General features: G+C 42.2%; 1 protein-coding gene across 1 annotated transcript in view; it reads right to left on the bottom strand.

The window, feature by feature from the left end:
* LOC115177745 (B-cell receptor CD22-like) overlaps positions 1-17,051 on the bottom strand; it is a 107,799-nt gene that overhangs the window by 48,753 nt on the left and 41,995 nt on the right. The window lies entirely within an intron of this gene.

The raw sequence follows: 17,051 nt of genomic DNA, 5'->3' as shown, positions 1-17,051 counted from the left end.
CTCACAACATGCTTACTACAGACAAAAAAGACTAGCAGTGTTAGCACAACCACCCACAAACCCAAGTGACAAACATACTCCTAAATATATGACTCCCAATCAGGAACAACGATCCCCAGCTGTTCCTGATCAGAAGTCACAAGACTAACACAGAAACAGACATACTAGACAACACATACAGACTTCTTCTGCCACGTCCTGACCGAAATACTACACCACTACTCCCTCTGCTGGTCAGGACGTGACAATGCCCTACATTTCCACTTTTCATTAAATCAGAACCATGTTAACAATATGTTGACTATACTATATGGAATGTTTATAATATCTTATAATCTGTTGCCTTGACCCTCTGAGTTCTACATGGAACAGGTCAAAGTTCCATTTAAATTTAGTCAGTTCCATGATGTCATTCATTGTATTCTACAAACACATTCAATTTACACTCCTCATCAGCTGCATCAAAGTGGTACTGAAGGTTCCAGTGTTCTAGACTAGAGTTCTCCCTACTGGCATCTCAACATTACTGCACCATCCTATTAATAATGTCCTCAATAATACTGGGCTAATAACAACATAAGAAAATGGAATGAAACAGATGGTGAAATGGTTAAGAAAAAAACTGCCTTATAATTGTCAAAGTCAGATTAAAGCACACAAACACTGATGTCTGTAGTGTTACAACATGCCACTATCATATTCTGTTACACTGTTGACCCTTGTGTACAGTACTGGTAGTAGCATTAGTTAGCAGAGGAATCAGTATCATCATCACCATAGCCTGCTGTATTGACTGCTGCTGTCCATATACTGTATAGTCTAATGTAGCCTGTTATCCATATATAGTCTAATGTAGCCTGTTATTCATATATAGTCTAATGTAACCTGTTATCCATATATAGTCTAATGTAGCCTGTTATCCATATATAGTCTAATGTAGCCTGTTATCCATATATAGTCTAATGTAGCCTGTTATCCATATATAGTCTAATGTAGCCTGTTATCCATATATAGTCTAATGTAGCCTGTTACCCATATATAGTCTAATGTAGCCTGTTATCCATATATAGTCTAATGTAGCCTGTTATCCATATATAGTCTAATGTAGCCTGTTATCCATATATAGTCTAATGTAGCCTGTTATCCATATATAGTCTAATGTAGCATGTTATCCATATATAGTCTAATGTAGCCTGTTATCCATATATATTCTAATGTAGCCTGTTATCCATATATAGTCTAATGTAGCCTGTTATCTATATATAGTCTAATGTAGCTTACTATCCACATCCAGTCAAATGTAGCATGTTATCCGTATATAGTCTAATATAGCCTGTTATCCATATATAGTCTAATGTAGCCTATCCATATATAGTCTAATGTAGACTGTTATCCACATACAGTTGAAGTCGGAAGTTTACATACACTTAGGTTGGAGTCATTAAAACTCGTTTTTCAACCACTCCACAAATGTATTGTTAACAAACTATAGTTTTTACAAGTCGTTTAGGACATCTACTTTGTGCATGACACAAGTCATTTTTCCAACAATTGTTTACAGACAGATTATTTCACTTAGAATTCACTGTATCAGTCTAATGTAGACTGTTATCACAATTCCAGTGGGTCAGAAGTTTACATGCACTAAGTTGACTGTGCCTTTAAACAGCTTGGAAAATTCCAGAAAATTATGTCATGGCTTTAAAAGCTTCTGACAGGCTAATTGACATCATTTGAGTCAATTGGAGGTGTACCTGTGGATGTATTTCAAGGCCTACCTTCAAACTCAGTGCGAGAAAAAGCGTGTGCGAGCAAGGAGGCCTGCAAACCTGACTCAGTTAAACCAGCTCTGTCAGGAGGAATGGGCCAAAATTCACACAACTTATTGTGGGAAACAATAAGTTTGACCCAAGTTAAATAATTTTAAAGCAATGCTACAAAATACTAATTGAGTGTATGTAAACTTCTGACCCACCAGACATGTGATGAAAGAAATAAAAGCTGAAATAAATCATTCTCTCTACTATTATTCTGACATTTCACGTTGTTAAAATAAAATGGTGACCCTAACTGACCTAAGACGGAATCTTTACTGTAATTAAATGTCAGGAATTGTTAAAAAATCAGTTTAAATGTATTTGGCTAAGGTGTATGTAAACTTCTGACTTCAACTGTATATTCTAATGTAGCCTGTTATCCATTGGTAGTCTAATGTAGCTGTTATCCATATAGAGTCTAATGTAGCCTGTTATCCATATACAGTGGGGCAAAAAAGTATTTAGTCAGCCACCAATTGTTCAAGTTCTCCCACTTAAAAAGATGAGAGAGGCCTGTAATTTTCATCATAGGTACACGTCAACTATGACAGAAAATGAGAGAAAAAAAATCCAGAAAATCACATTGTAGGATTTTTAATGAATTTATTTGCAAATTATGGTGGAAAATAAGTATTTGGTCACCTACAAACAAGCAAGATTTCTGGCTCTCACAGACCTGTAACTTCTTCTTTAAGAGGCTCCTCTGTCCTCCACTCGTTACCTGTATTAATGGCACCTGTTTGAACTTGTTATCAGTATAAAAGACACCTGTCCACAACCTCAAACAGTCACACTCCAAACTCCACTATGGCCAAGACCAAAGAGCTGTCAAATGACACCAGAAACAAAATTGTAGACCTGCACCAGGCTGGGAAGACTGAATCTGCAATAGGTAAGCAGCTTGGTTTGAAGAAATCAACTGTGGGAGCAATTATTAGGAAATGGAAGACATACAAGACCACTGATAATCTCCCTCGATCTGGAGCTCCACGCAAGATCTCACCCCGTGGGGTCAAAATGATCACAAGAACGGTGAGCAAAAATCCCAGAACCACACGGGGGGACCTAGTGAATGACCTGCAGAGAGCTGGGACCAAAGTAACAAAGCCTACCATCAGTAACACACTACGCCGCCAGGGACTCAAATTCTGCAGTGCCAGACGTGTCCCCCTGCTTAAGCCAGTACGTCCAGGCTCGTCTGAAGTTTGCTAGAGAGCATTTGGATGATCCAGACAAGGATTGGGAGAATGTCATATGGTCAGATGAAACCAAAATAGAACCTTTTGGTAAAAACTCAACTCGTTGTGTTTGGAGGACAAAGAATGCTGAGTTGCATCCAAAGAACACCATACCTACTGTGAAGCATGGGGGTGGAAACATCATGCTTTGGGGCTGTTTTTCTGCAAAGGGACCAGGACGACTGATCCGTGTAAAGGAAAGAATGAATGGGGCCATGTATCGTCAGATTTTGAGTGAAAACCTCCTTCCATCAGCAACGGCATTGAAGATGAAACATGGCTTGGTCTTTCAGCATGACAATGATCCCAAACACACCGCCCGGGCAACAAAGGAGTGGCTTCGTAAGAAGCATTTCAAGGCACTGGAGTGGCCTAGCCAGTCTCCAGATCTCAACCCCGTAGAAAATCTTGGAGGGAGTTGAAAGTCTGTGTTGCCCAGCGACAGCCCCAAAACATCACTGCTCTAGAGGAGATCTGCATGGAGGAATGGGCCAAAATACCAGCAACAGTGTGTGAAAACCTTGTGAAGACTTACAGAAAACGTTTGACCTGTGTCATTGCCAAAAAAGGGTAGATAACAAAGTATTGAGAAACTTTTGTTATTGACCAAATACTTATTTTCCACCATAATTTGCAAATAAATTCATAAAAAATCCTACAATGTGATTTTCAGGATTTTTTTTTTCTCATTTTGTCTGTCATAGTTGAAGTGTACCTATGATGAAAATTACAGGCCTCTCATCTTTTTAAGTGGGAGAAATTGCACAATTGGTGGCTGACTAACTACTTTTTTGCCCCACTGTATAGTCTAATGCAGCATGTTATCCAGATATAGTCTAATGTAGCCTGTTATCCATATATAGTCTAATGTAGCCTGCTATCCATATATAGTCTAATGTAGCCTGTTATCCATATATAGTCTAATGTAGCCTGTTATCAATATGTTTTTTTATTTTTTATTTCACTTATAATTAACAAGGTAGGCCAGTTGAGAACAAGTTTTCATTTACAACTGTGACCTGGCCAAGAATAAGCAAAGCAGTGCAACTCAAACAACAACACAGAGTTACACATGGAATAAACGAACATACTGTCAATAACACAATAGAAAAAGTCTATATACAGTGTATGAAAATGAGGTAAGATAAGGGAGGTAAGGAAATAAATAGGCCATAGTGGCGACGTAATTACAATTTATCAAATAAACACTGTAGTGATAGATGTGCAGAATATGAATGTGCAAGTAGAGATACTGGGGTGCAAAGGAGCAAAACAAAAAACAAAACAAAATAACAGTATGGAGATGAGGTAGTTGGATGGGCTATGTACAGCTGCAGTGATCTGTCAGCTGCTCTGACAGCTGGTGCTTAAGAGGCAAAATGTGACCCATTCCCATCACTCCTGATCAGCTGCATCAATGTGCTGTGGAAGGTTCCAATGATCTATACTAGAGCTCTCCCTGCTGGCAACCCAACATGCAACCTACTAGTCTAGGAAATACCAGAGTTAGTGAAACAGCTAGCACATTGTTAACATAGAGACAATACCTCTCTCATCGTCACTCAATGCCTAAATTTACCTCAACTGTATTCACATTGTACCATACCATTGTCTGTACATTATGCATTGAATCTATTCTTCCACTCCCAGAAACCTTCTCCTTTTACTCTCTGTCACGAACGTACTAGATGACCAGTTCTTATAGCACAGTTCTTATAGCACAGCCGTACCCTTATCCTACTCCTCCTTTGCTCCTCTGGTTATGTAGAGGTTAATCCCTGCAGTGCCTAGCTTCACTCCTATTCCCCAGGCCCTCTCATTTGTTGCCTTCTGTAACCGTAAAATCCTTGGTTTCATGCATGTTAACATTAGAAGCATCCTCCCTAAGTTTTTTTTTATTCACTGCTTTAGCACACTCTGCCAACCAGGATGTCCTAGCTGTGTTTGAATCCTGGCTTAGGAAGGCCACCAAAAGCACAGAAAATTCCATCCCTAACTATAACATTTCCAGACAAGATAGAACTGCCAAAGGGTGTGGAGTTAGCCTGCAGAGTTCTGTCTTACTATCCAGGTCTGGGCCCAAACAATTTGATCTTCTACTTTTAAAAATCCACCTTTCCAGAAACAAGTCTCTCACAGTTGCCGCTTGCTATAGACCACCTTCTGCCCCCAGCTGTGCCCTGGACACCATATGTGAATTGATTGCCCCCCATCTATCTTCAGTGCTCGTGCGGTTAGGTGACCTGAACTGGGACATGCTTAATTAACACCCCGGCCATTCTACAATCTAAGCTTGATGCTCTCAATCTCACAAAAATGATCAATGAACCTATGAGGTACAACCCCAAATCCAGGCACCCTCATACATATCATCCTAACCAACTTGCCCTCCAAATACACCTCTGCTGTCTTCAACCAGGATCTCAGTGATCACTGCCTCATTGCTTGCGTCCGTAATGGGTCTGCGGTCAAACGACCACTCCTCATCACTGTCAAACGCTCCCTAAAACACTTCAGCGAGCAGGCCTTTCTAATCGACCTGGCCCGGGTATCTTGGAAGGATATTGACCTCATTCTATCAGTAAAATATGCCTGGTTATTCTTTAAAAGTGCTTTCCACACAATCTTAAATAAGCATATCCCATTAAAAAAAAATGAACACGGAACAGATATAGCCCGTGGTTCACTCCAGACCTGACTGCCCTTGACCAGCAATAAAACATCCTGTGGCATACAGCATTAGCATCAAAAAGCCCTGCGATATGCAACTTTTCAGGGAAGTTAGGAACCAATATACACAGGCAGTGAGGAAAGCAAAGGCTAGCTTTTTCAAACAGCAATTTGCATCCGGCAGCACAAACTCCAAAAAGTTCTTGGACACTGTAAAGTCCATGGAGAATAAGAGCACCTCCTCCCAGCTGCCCACTGCACTGAGGCTAGGAAACACTGTCACCACCGATAAATACACAATAATTGAGAATTTCAATAAGCATTTTTCTACGGCTGGCCATGCTATCCAGCTGGCCACCCCTACCCTGGACAACAGCCCTGCAACCCCCATAGCTACTTGCCCAAGCTTCCCCATTTCTCCTTCACCCAAATCCAGGTAGCTGATGTTCTGAAAGAGCTGCAAAATCTGGACCCCTACAAATCAGCAGGGCTAGACAATCTGGACCCTCTCTTTCTAAAATTATCATCTGAAATTGTAGCAACCCCTATTACTAGTCTGTTCAACCTCTCTTTTGTATCGTCTGAGATCCCCAAAGATTGGAAAGCTGCCGCGGTCATCATCCTCTTCAAATTCAAAGGGGGAGACACTCTAGACCCAAACTGCTACAGACCTATATCTATCCTACCCTGCCTTTCTAAGGTCGGCAGACTCAACAGCCTTGGATTCTCAAACGACTGCCTCGCCTGGTTCATCAACTACTTCTCAGACAGAGTTCAGAGTTCAAATCGGAGGGCCTGTTGTCCGGACCTCTGGCAGTCTCTATGGGGGTGCCACAGGGTTCAATTCTTGGGCTGACTCTTTTCTCTGTATACATCAATGATGTCACTCTTGCTGCTGGTGATTCTCTGATCCACCTCTACGCAGATGACACCATTCTATATACTTATTTTTATTTTATTTATTTCACCTTTATTTAACCAGGTAGGCTAGTTGAGAGCAAGTTCTTATTTGCGACTGCGACCTGGCCAAGATAAAGCAAAGCAGTTCGACACATACAACAACACAGAGTACCACATCGTCACGTCGGTTGAAAGGAGAGGACCAAGGTGCAGCGTGGTGAGCGTACATATTCTTTTTATTAGAAAAGATGCCGAACAAAACAATAAGCACTACCCAACAAACCGTGAAGCTAAAGGCTATGTGCCATAAACAAAGTCAACTTCCCAAAACACAAGGAGGGAAAAGGGCTAACTAAGTATGGTTCACAATCAGAGACAACGATAGACAGCTGTCTCTGATTGAGAACCATACCCGGCCAAAACATAGAAAACAACGAACATAGAAAAAGGAACATAGAATGCCCACCCTAGTCACACCCTGGCCTACCCAAAATAGTGACACACATGTAATAAACAAACATACAATCAATAATACAGTAGAAAAAAAGAAAAAAAAGTCTATATACAGCATGTGCAAATGAGGTAGGATAAGGGATACAATCTTCGGCAAAATCATTCGCAAGGAGATTCCTGCAAAAATAGTATTCAATTAATGCATAAATTAAGTGTTTAAAACAGAATTCCATAGGCCATGGTGGCGACGTAATTACAATATAGCAATTAAACACTGGAATGGTAGAATGAGCATAAGATGAATATGCAAGTAGAGATACTGGGGTGCAAAGGAGCAAGATAAATAAATAAATACAGTATGGGGATGTGGCAGTTGGATGTTATTTTACATGGCTATTTACAGATGGGCTATGTACAGGTACAGTGATCTGTGAGCTGCTCTGACAGCTGGTGCTTAAAGCTAGTGAGGGATATATGAGTCTCCAGCTTCAGTGATTTTTGCAGTTCGTTCCAGTCATTGGCAGCAGAGAACTGGAAGGAAAGGCGACCAAAGAGGAATTGGCTTTGGGGGTGACCAGTGAGATATACCTGCTGGAGCGCGTGCTACGGGTGGGTGCTGCTATGGTGACCAGTGAGCTGAGATAAGGCGGGGCTTTACCTAGACTTGTAGATAACCTGTAGCCAGTGGGTTTGGCGATGAGTATGAAGCGAGGGCCAAGCAACGAGAGCGTACAGGTCGCAGTGGTGGGTAGTGTATGGGGTTTTGGTGACAAAACAGATGGCACTGTGATAGACTGCATCCAATTTGTTGAGTAGAGTGTTGGAGGCTATTTTATAGATAACATCGCCGAAGTCAAGGATCGGTAGGATGGACAGTTTTACGAGGGTATGTGTCACGCCCTGACCAGGTGAACTCTTCTATTTTGGTCAGGGTGTGGCATTTCTATAGTTTATTTTCTATGTTTTGGTATAGCCTTGCTTTGGGGCGTATTTCTATGTTGGGTTATGTCGATTCCCAATCAGAGACAGCTGTCGCTAGTTGCCTCTGATTGGGGAATCATATTTAAGTTTCTTTTTCCCCCACGATGTTTGTGGGTTGTTGTCTCTTTTTGTTGAGCACGTAACGTATTGGCAGTTTTTTCTTGATTTTGTGTACGTGTTTTATTCAGTGTAAGAATAAACATGTGTTCGCTCCCAGCTGCGTTTTGGTCCGCTTCTTCATCACCCGACGCCAATCGTTACAGAACAACCCACCAAACCAGGACCAAGCAGCAGAGGAACGAAGAGGAAGGATGGACATGGGCCGAGTTAAGGAGGAGCATTTCCAGGGCGATGGAGGAGTTTAGGGAGACAGAGAGGCATCCCCAAGAATTTTTTAGGGGGGGGCACAAGGGCTGTTTGACGGGGCAGGAGCTGGCAGCCAGTCAACAGTCGTCGGAGCTGCCCGCCAGTCAACAGTCGTCGGAGCTGCCCGCCAGTCAACAGTCGTCGGAGCTGCCCGCCAGTCAACAGTCGTCGGAGCTGCCCGCCAGTCAACAGTCACCGGAGTGGTCAGACTGCGCTGAACTGCCGGAGTGGCCAGACTGCGCTGAACTGCCGGAGTGGCCAGACTGCGCTGAACTGCCGGAGTGGCCAGACTGCCCTGAACTGCCGGAGTGGCCAGACTGCCCTGAACTGCCGGAGTGGCCAGACTGCCCAGACTGTCCCGAGCTGCCAGACGTCTCCAGTCCAGTCCGGCCCGTCCCTGCTCCCCGCACCAGGTTAGTGGTGCGTGTCCCCAGTCCAGTCCGGCCCGTCCCTGCTCCCCGCACCAGGTTAGTGGTGCGTGTCCCCAGTCCAGTCCGGCCCGTCCCTGCTCCCCGCACCAGGTTAGTGGTGCGTGTCCCCAGTCCAGTCCGGCCCGTCCCTGCTCCCCGCACCAGGTTGGTGGTGCGTGTCCCCAGGCCAGTCCGGCCCGTCCCTGCTCCCCACACCAGGTTGGTGGTGCGTGTCCCCGGTCCTGTCCGGCCCGTCCCTGTCCCCCGCACCAGGCCCACGGCGCGTGTCCACAGTCCGGCACGGCCTGTGTCCGGTCCACCGGTGACCAGTCCTGTTCCGGTCGGTGGCTCCGCTCCGGAGCCTGAGCATGCCGCTCCACCGTGGTCCAGTCCGGGCCAGAGGGGTAGGGCTAGGGTGGAGGCAGGGGGAGAAACACGCCCGGGGCCAGAGCCTCCACCGAGGGTGAGGCGCCCACCCGGGTCCCCCCCCTAATAGACTTTAGGTTGGTGCGCCGGGAGTACGCACCGTTGGAGGGGGGGTACTGTCACGCCCTGACCAGGTGTGTTGGAGGCTATTTTATAGATAACATCGCCGAAGTCAAGGATCGGTAGGATGGACAGTTTTACGAGGGTATGTGTCACGCCCTGACCAGGTGAACTCTTCTATTTTGGTCAGGGTGTGGCATTTCTATAGTTTATTTTCTATGTTTTGGTATAGCCTTGCTTTGGGGCGTATTTCTATGTTGGGTTATGTCGATTCCCAATCAGAGACAGCTGTCGCTAGTTGCCTCTGATTGGGGAATCATATTTAAGTTTCTTTTTCCCCCACGATATTTGTGGGTTGTTGTCTCTTTTTGTTGAGCACGTAACGTATTGGCAGTTTTTTCTTGATTTTGTGTACGTGTTTTATTCAGTGTAAGAATAAACATGTGTTCGCTCCCAGCTGCGTTTTGGTCCGCTTCTTCATCACCCGACGCCAATCGTTACAGTATGTTTGGCAGCGTAAGTGAATGATGCTTTGTTGCGATATAGGAAGCTGATTCTAGATTTAATTTTGGATTGGAGATGCTTAATGTGAGTCTGGAAGGAGAGTTTACAGTCCAACCAGACACCTAGGTATTTGTAGTTGTCCACGTATTCTAAGTCAGCGCCGTCCAGAGTAGTGATGCTGGACGGGCGGGCAGGTGCGGGCAGTGATCGATTGAATAGCATGCATTTAGTTTTACTTGCATTTATGAGCAGTTGGAGGCCACGGAAGGAGAGTTGTATGGCATTGAAGCTTGTCTGGAGGTTAGTTAACACAGTGTCCAAAGAGGGGCCAGAAGTATACAGAATGGTGTTGTCTGCGTAGAGGTGGATCAGAGAATCACCAGCAGCAAGAGCGACATCATTGATGTATACAGAGAAGAGAGTCGGCCCAAGATTTAAACCCTGTGGCACCCCCATAGAGACTGCTAGATGTCCGGACAATGAATGCCATTGCTCAATTTTGTCTGGCAGCAATACAAAGTAAATAATTTTAACACATCAAGCTCCCGAATGACACAGCTGTCTAAGGCACTGCATCTCAGTGCCAGAGGCGTCACTACAGACCCTGGTTCAATCCCGGGCTGTATCACAATCGACCGTGATTGGGAGTCCCATAGGGCAGCGCAAAATTAGTCCAGCTTCATCCGGGTTTGGCAGGGTAGGCTATCATTTTAAAATAAGAATTTGTTCTTAAAACCTGTTGGGCTAGGGGGCAGTATTTGCACGGCCGGATAAAATACGTACCCGATTTAAACTGGTTACTTCTCGAGAATATGCATATAATTAGTAGTTTTGGGTAGAAAACACTCTAAAGTTTCTAAAACTGTTTGAATGGTGTCTGTGAGTATAACAGAACTAATATGGCAGGCCAAAACCTGAGAAGATTCCATACAGGAAGTGCCCTGTCTGACAATTTGTTTTCCTTCTATTGCATCTCTATCGAAAATACAGCATCTGTGCTGTAACGTGACATTTTCTAAGGCTTCCATTGGCTATCTAAAGCCGCCAGAAAGTGGAATGGGGTGTCTGCTGTCTCTGGGCAAAGAACAGCAGCAGAATTTGTAAGTGGTCAGCCTGGGGACAGTGAGACTGAGATGCACGTTCACGAGACTACTCAATTTTTTTCTTTCAGCCTTTGAATGAATATAACGTTGCCCGGTTGGAATATTATCGCCATTTTACAAGAAAAATAGCATCAAAATAGATTTTAAACAGTGTTTGACATGCTTCTAAGTACGGTAATGGAATATTTTGACATTTTTTGTCACGAAATGCGCTCGCACGTCACCCTTCGGACAGTGACCTGAACGCACGAACAAAACAGAGCTATTTGAATATAACTATGGATTATTTGGAACCAAAACAACATTTGTTGTTGAAGTAGAAGTCCTGGGAGTGCATTCTGATGAAGAACAGCAAAGGTAATCCAATTTTTCTAATAGTAATTCTGAGATTAGTGAGCCCCAAACTTGGTGTGTGTCAAAATAGCTAGCCGTGATGGCCGAGCTATGTACTCAGAATATTGCAAAATGTGCTTTCGCCGAAAAGCTATTTTCATATCTGACACCGCGATTGCATAAAGGAGTTCTGTATCTATATTTCTTAAAATAATTGTTATGTAATTTGTCAACGTTTATCATGAGTAATTTAGTAAATTCACCGGAAGTTTTCGGTGGGTATGCTAGTTCTGAACATCACATGCTAATGTAAAAAAACTGGTTTTTGATACAAATATGAACTTGATTGAACAAAACATGCATGTATTGTATAACATAATGTTCTAGGAGTGTCATCTGATGAAGATTATCAAAGGTTAGTGCTGCATTTAGCTGTGGTTTTGGTTTTTGTGACACATATGCTTGCTTTGAAAATGGCTGTTTGATTATTTTTGGCAGGGTACTCTCCTGACATAAAGCGTCCCACCTAGCCATAGAAGTTAACTGACTCATCCCCATATTGTTTTTATTTACTTTTCTGCTCTTTTGCACACCAGTATCTCTAATTGCACATCAACATCTGCTCATGTATCACTCCAGTGTTAATCTGCTAAATTGTAATTGCTTCACTACTATGGCCTATTTATTACCTACATCCTCTCGCCATTTGCACACACTGTATATAGACTTTCTTTTTTTCCATTGTGCTATTGATTATACGCTTGTTTAGTCCATGTGTAACTCTGTGTTGTTGTTTGTGTCGCACTGCTTTGCTTTATCTTGGCCAGGTCGCAGTTGTAAATGAGAACTTGTTCTCAACTAACTTACCTGGTTAAATAAAGGTGAAATAAAATAAATAAAATGGTGGCAAAAATTGCTGTAATAATGTGTATCTTGTGTATCTATGCATTTAAATGAAGTCTGTTATGTTTACCCAGTGTATCTACGCATTTAACCCTCCTGTTGTGTTCATTGCATGTTCATTCATTCTGTGTTCCCGGTCCAAAATGACCGACCCATTATAGCTGATTATAAATCCATAATAATGCATATATTATCACCTAATGTTGTATTAGATCTTTTTATCAACTTAAGTTCTTGTGAACATTACAAGTTTTGAACTTCTATTTGCTATTTATGGCCTGTAGGAATCATTGACCTGAGCTCATACAACTTGTTTTTGAGTAAAAAAGCATAATGTATGGATTATTTTGACTATAACAAATACTAAGATGAAACATATTGTGCTATTTATCACAGACTACTTTGTGTAAAAGTTTAATAAGGACTCTCGCCTCCTCACCAGTGTCATGATCAAAGATATGATCAAGAGCCTCACACACAGTAAATCGTTTGGTCATTGTGCTGCCACAGAATGAATTGTGAGTAAGGCCTCAAAAAATCTTTATATACCAGAGCTGCATGAAAAGTTATATATTATTGAAACAATGTTGTGACTGTTTGTGAGAATGCCAACAGGTGTGTTTCGCGTGGGGAAAGATTCTATTGGGGAAAGGTTCCCGTGGGGGTTGCCATGGAAGCCAAGAAGGGGAGTGAGGTGTGTGTATGTTCAAACAAACACATTTGGGGGTCTGGGAGAGGAAGTGTGTCCATCTGATGAATGGTTATGTGCCTGAACTCAATTTTATACACTAATTATAGTCTCACCCATTCATTTCTAATGACTGGTCATTTTTGACCGGGAACACCACAGGTGTACAAAAGTTAAATAAAACACCCAAAATGTAATGAAAATCATCAAAATATATTTTGTGTGTTCAGATGCCCTGTGTGGACAAAGTCATGGAACCTTATGACAATCATATTAAATGTAATACATTTTTCAGAGAGAACTTGTTGTCATAAATGTTGAAGCCGTGTTGAAGAGACCAAACTGCATGCGGAATGTGGATACTCATCTTTTAATATAATTAAGTAAAGTATACACAGAGAACAATAAACACTCACGACAATAAACACTCTCCTTACGGCCAAAACGAATAGCAGTGTTAACTCAACCACCCACAACCCCAAGTGACAAACATACTCCTAATTATATGACTCCCAATCAGGAACAACGATCACCAGCTGTCCCTGATCGGGAGCCACACAGACACACATAGAAATACAACACCCAGAACACACATACACAGACATACGCTGCCACGTCCTGACCAAAACTACACAACAACACCCTCTGCTGGTCAGGACGTGACACTTGTAAATCGGTCCAATTCGACCGGAACACAGCAGGAGGGTTAAAGGGTAATGGAAACACTTTAGGAAGTGAATCTAAGCAAAGAGGTGTATTCAATCCACTAATAATAAACATGTACATTTAACATAAAAACATCTCTATATTTGATATTTTGATCGTAGACAAGTGTTTTGTGTAACCCCCCCAGAAAATAACGTTAACAAGCAACTCAACTGCAACTAAAATTGCAACACAGTTTCTCCGTGTATATAGCCTCGCTCTTGTTATTTTGCTGCTGCTCGTTAATTATTTGTTACTTTTATTTCTTATTTTTCATTAGGTATTTTTCTTAAAACTGCATTGTTGGTTAAGGGCTTGTAAGTAAGCATTTGACTGTAAGGTCACCTGTTGTATTCGGCGCTTGTGATAAATAACATTTGATTTGATATTGTTGACTGATTTCTTTTTTGTAATGTTTTGTTAGCTCCACCTCATTTAGCTAGACCGAAGTTGACATAGCTAATGGTTGCTAAGCAATGAACCTGAGAGCTCAGAATCACAATCATCACAGTCCGAGCCAAGATATACTATCGATCACTTTGGGGGAGCGGGATGGTGTTCCGAAAATTGAGATGTATCAGGCCATTCAACAGCGAATTCAAATGTACCCCCATCCATAAAGGGAATCAGAGTGGAATTGTTTTTCCACAGATTTTTTTGACCCGTTTCAATGGATGTGCTACCTTGTCCCGGTTCTACTGTTTCGACTCTCTCTCTCTCAACCTATTAATGCTCAGCTATGAAAAGCCAACGGACATTTCCTGAGGTGTTGAACTGTTGCACCCTCTACACCCACTGTGGTTATTATTTTGATGTAAAAAGGGCTTTTGAAAAATGTATTTGATTGTTTGCTATGCTGGATGCTGTGTATTCAGTAACTGTCTGAGTGATGGGACATTTTTATAGTATCTGTAACATATTTTGGTGTGTATTTAATCTGCATCTTAACTTCTTAAAGTGGCAATCAGCAGTATAAACAATAACACAGTTTCTCCCTGATCCTCTTTTGGTAAAAATCTGAGGGAAGGGGCTGGAGAAATGTAACCAATCTCAAATTCATAGACAGAGCTATAGATGCAAGGACTGAACATCCATGATATCAAAATTGTAATCCTGTTTCTGTGATCTGTTTCCACTACAATGTACCCAGTTCGCTTTGGATACAGGCATCTGCTAAATGGTATATTAATGTCTACTTTGACTTTGCCAACTTGCTGCCCAGTGTAGTTACCCTTCCTTTCCAATAGATAGAAGCCAAAACAAGTTAAAGTCACTAATCTAGCAACAGGGACACGGGATTGAAAGTAGTTTTATCTTCAAAGCAAGTTTACCTGGTTAACCTGTTGTTATAGTGGACAAACTAACTAATACTATTTTTAGATAAGACACAGGCATTGGGTCTATGACTTGAAAGAAATGACCATGTGGTTGTCATGTTGTGTTGCTGCCATGCTATGTTGTTGTCTTAGGTCTCTCTTTATGTAGTGTTGTGTTGTTTCTCTTGTCGTGATGTGTGTTCTGTCCTATATATTAATTTTATGTTTTGTATTTTTAATCCCTGCCACAGTCCCCGTAGGAGGGCTTTTGCCTTTTGGTAGGCCGTCATTGTAAATAAGAATTTGTTCTTAACTGACTTGACTAGTTAAATAAAGGTTAAATAAAATAGAATAAATATGAAATTAACTTTGCCTTTGCTTCTGGGTATGTGCGCTTTATGGAAGAAACGACACACGCAGGGATGAGACACCGTACACCTCGTCCAATTCTCCCTTGTGCCCATAGGTTGAACAGGCGATAAACTGCCAGCCTGTATGCTCTGCAAACAAAATCATAAGAAAAGTTAGTCTGATACCGAAACTAAATCACAAAGTATTATAATGAGCACGCCCCATTATTGGTTAGAATGAGATTTTATGAATCATGATGCCGTCTGCGATTCCAGCTCCGGTCGTCTAATCAAAAGGTCTTACCACTGCGCCAAACAGCGCTGGTGATAACCATTGTTATAGAATGCTGATTATATATATTGAGCACCTACCCACTACTGATATGAACCTTGAAGCAACATTTCACCAATTTTTTAACTGGCATATCGGCTGCAGACTGGTCGAGTAACCAGGAAGTCCTTCATAAGATTAGTGGCACGTCCAATAAATACATCACCATCAGACAGACTGACAGGAACCTCTGACTGGATGTAATACAGCCACCATCCACTGGGATTTTGTGCTGCATCACCACCATCTCTCTACAACACACACACTTATACTCTAGCCATTATCTGGCAGCATCCCCACTCACACCAGTTTGGGTCACCGCTACGCCGACCCTCTAGCTGAGGTATTTCAGGCAGTATATCTGTGTTGTTACTGTTACTACAATGAACTCTTTGATCGGGAGCAACGATCGGCTAAATCATGAACGACTCTAGTAGGTTTAACTAACATTATTTCCTTCTCTGTAATAAACTCATTCTCAGACTCGGAGCTACTCTGTAAATTCAGCCATTTTTGGGAGTTCCAACATGTTCTCTCCTGCCAGTAACTCAACAATATCAATATGGAGATTTACAGTTCCAGTTAGCTGGCGTTCTAAATCCTGGTGTTTACATTCCCCTTTAACTAAAGTCACATGATGTACTTATGAGACTTGCACCCTCTGCTAGAACACTTCCTCTTTGTCTACGTGACTGACCTTTGGTTTTGGACTTACAAAGTGCTGTTATTCCATATTTAGCAGTAGACTGAACTAAGTTGTATTGTGAATTTTTCAATACATATGTGGCAATTATTTATTTCAGAAGGAGCCAGCAAAACTAGTGTACGTGTATATGCTCTTGGTCATTGGACACCATTAGACATGCACATGGTTATTCTTGTAACTGTTATGCAAACTATGGTTACACCTCTTGGGTTTTTTCCAGAACAGGGGTTCCCCTTTCAGTGGAGTCAGCAGGATGTCATGTATTGGTTAATCCTGTAGAGTGCCAAGGTCTGTTGCTATGGTCCTACATGTTTGAAACTATTTATGTGAGGATTGCATGTCCTAATATGAAGGTAATATGATAACGGTGGCTAAATGCCAGAGGTGATGAGCCATTAAGAGGAGTTACTATGAGTATGACGTAAGATGGACAAATGTATAAAACGTGTGTGCCAAGACTGGAAGGCAGTTGAATTCATGAACCAGCTCGGCTTTTATTATGAAGTAATAAAATGTCTATTTCAACTCACATGCTCCGGTATTTGTGAAATATGATTGACCAAATATTTCCACTACATAAATGGCGAGCTTGCCAGGAGTGGCGAAAAGGGACCAGAGACAGTGAAAAGCTGCAGCTGTGAATGGACTTCCTGGACGGACTGCACAAAACACAAGGGGCTGCTTGTGAAGACGGTAAACAGAGTTCTTACCTATAATAGTAGAGTTCTTGTGTGGTCTGCTCTAGGAACTTGTTTTCAGAGGTAGGTCACCATAGGTCTCTCCAAATTTGA

The sequence above is a fragment of the Salmo trutta genome, chromosome 38, assembly GCF_901001165.1.
Source record: "Salmo trutta chromosome 38, fSalTru1.1, whole genome shotgun sequence".
NCBI lineage: Eukaryota > Metazoa > Chordata > Actinopteri > Salmoniformes > Salmonidae > Salmo > Salmo trutta.
This window is presented reverse-complemented; position numbering and strand designations above follow the sequence as displayed.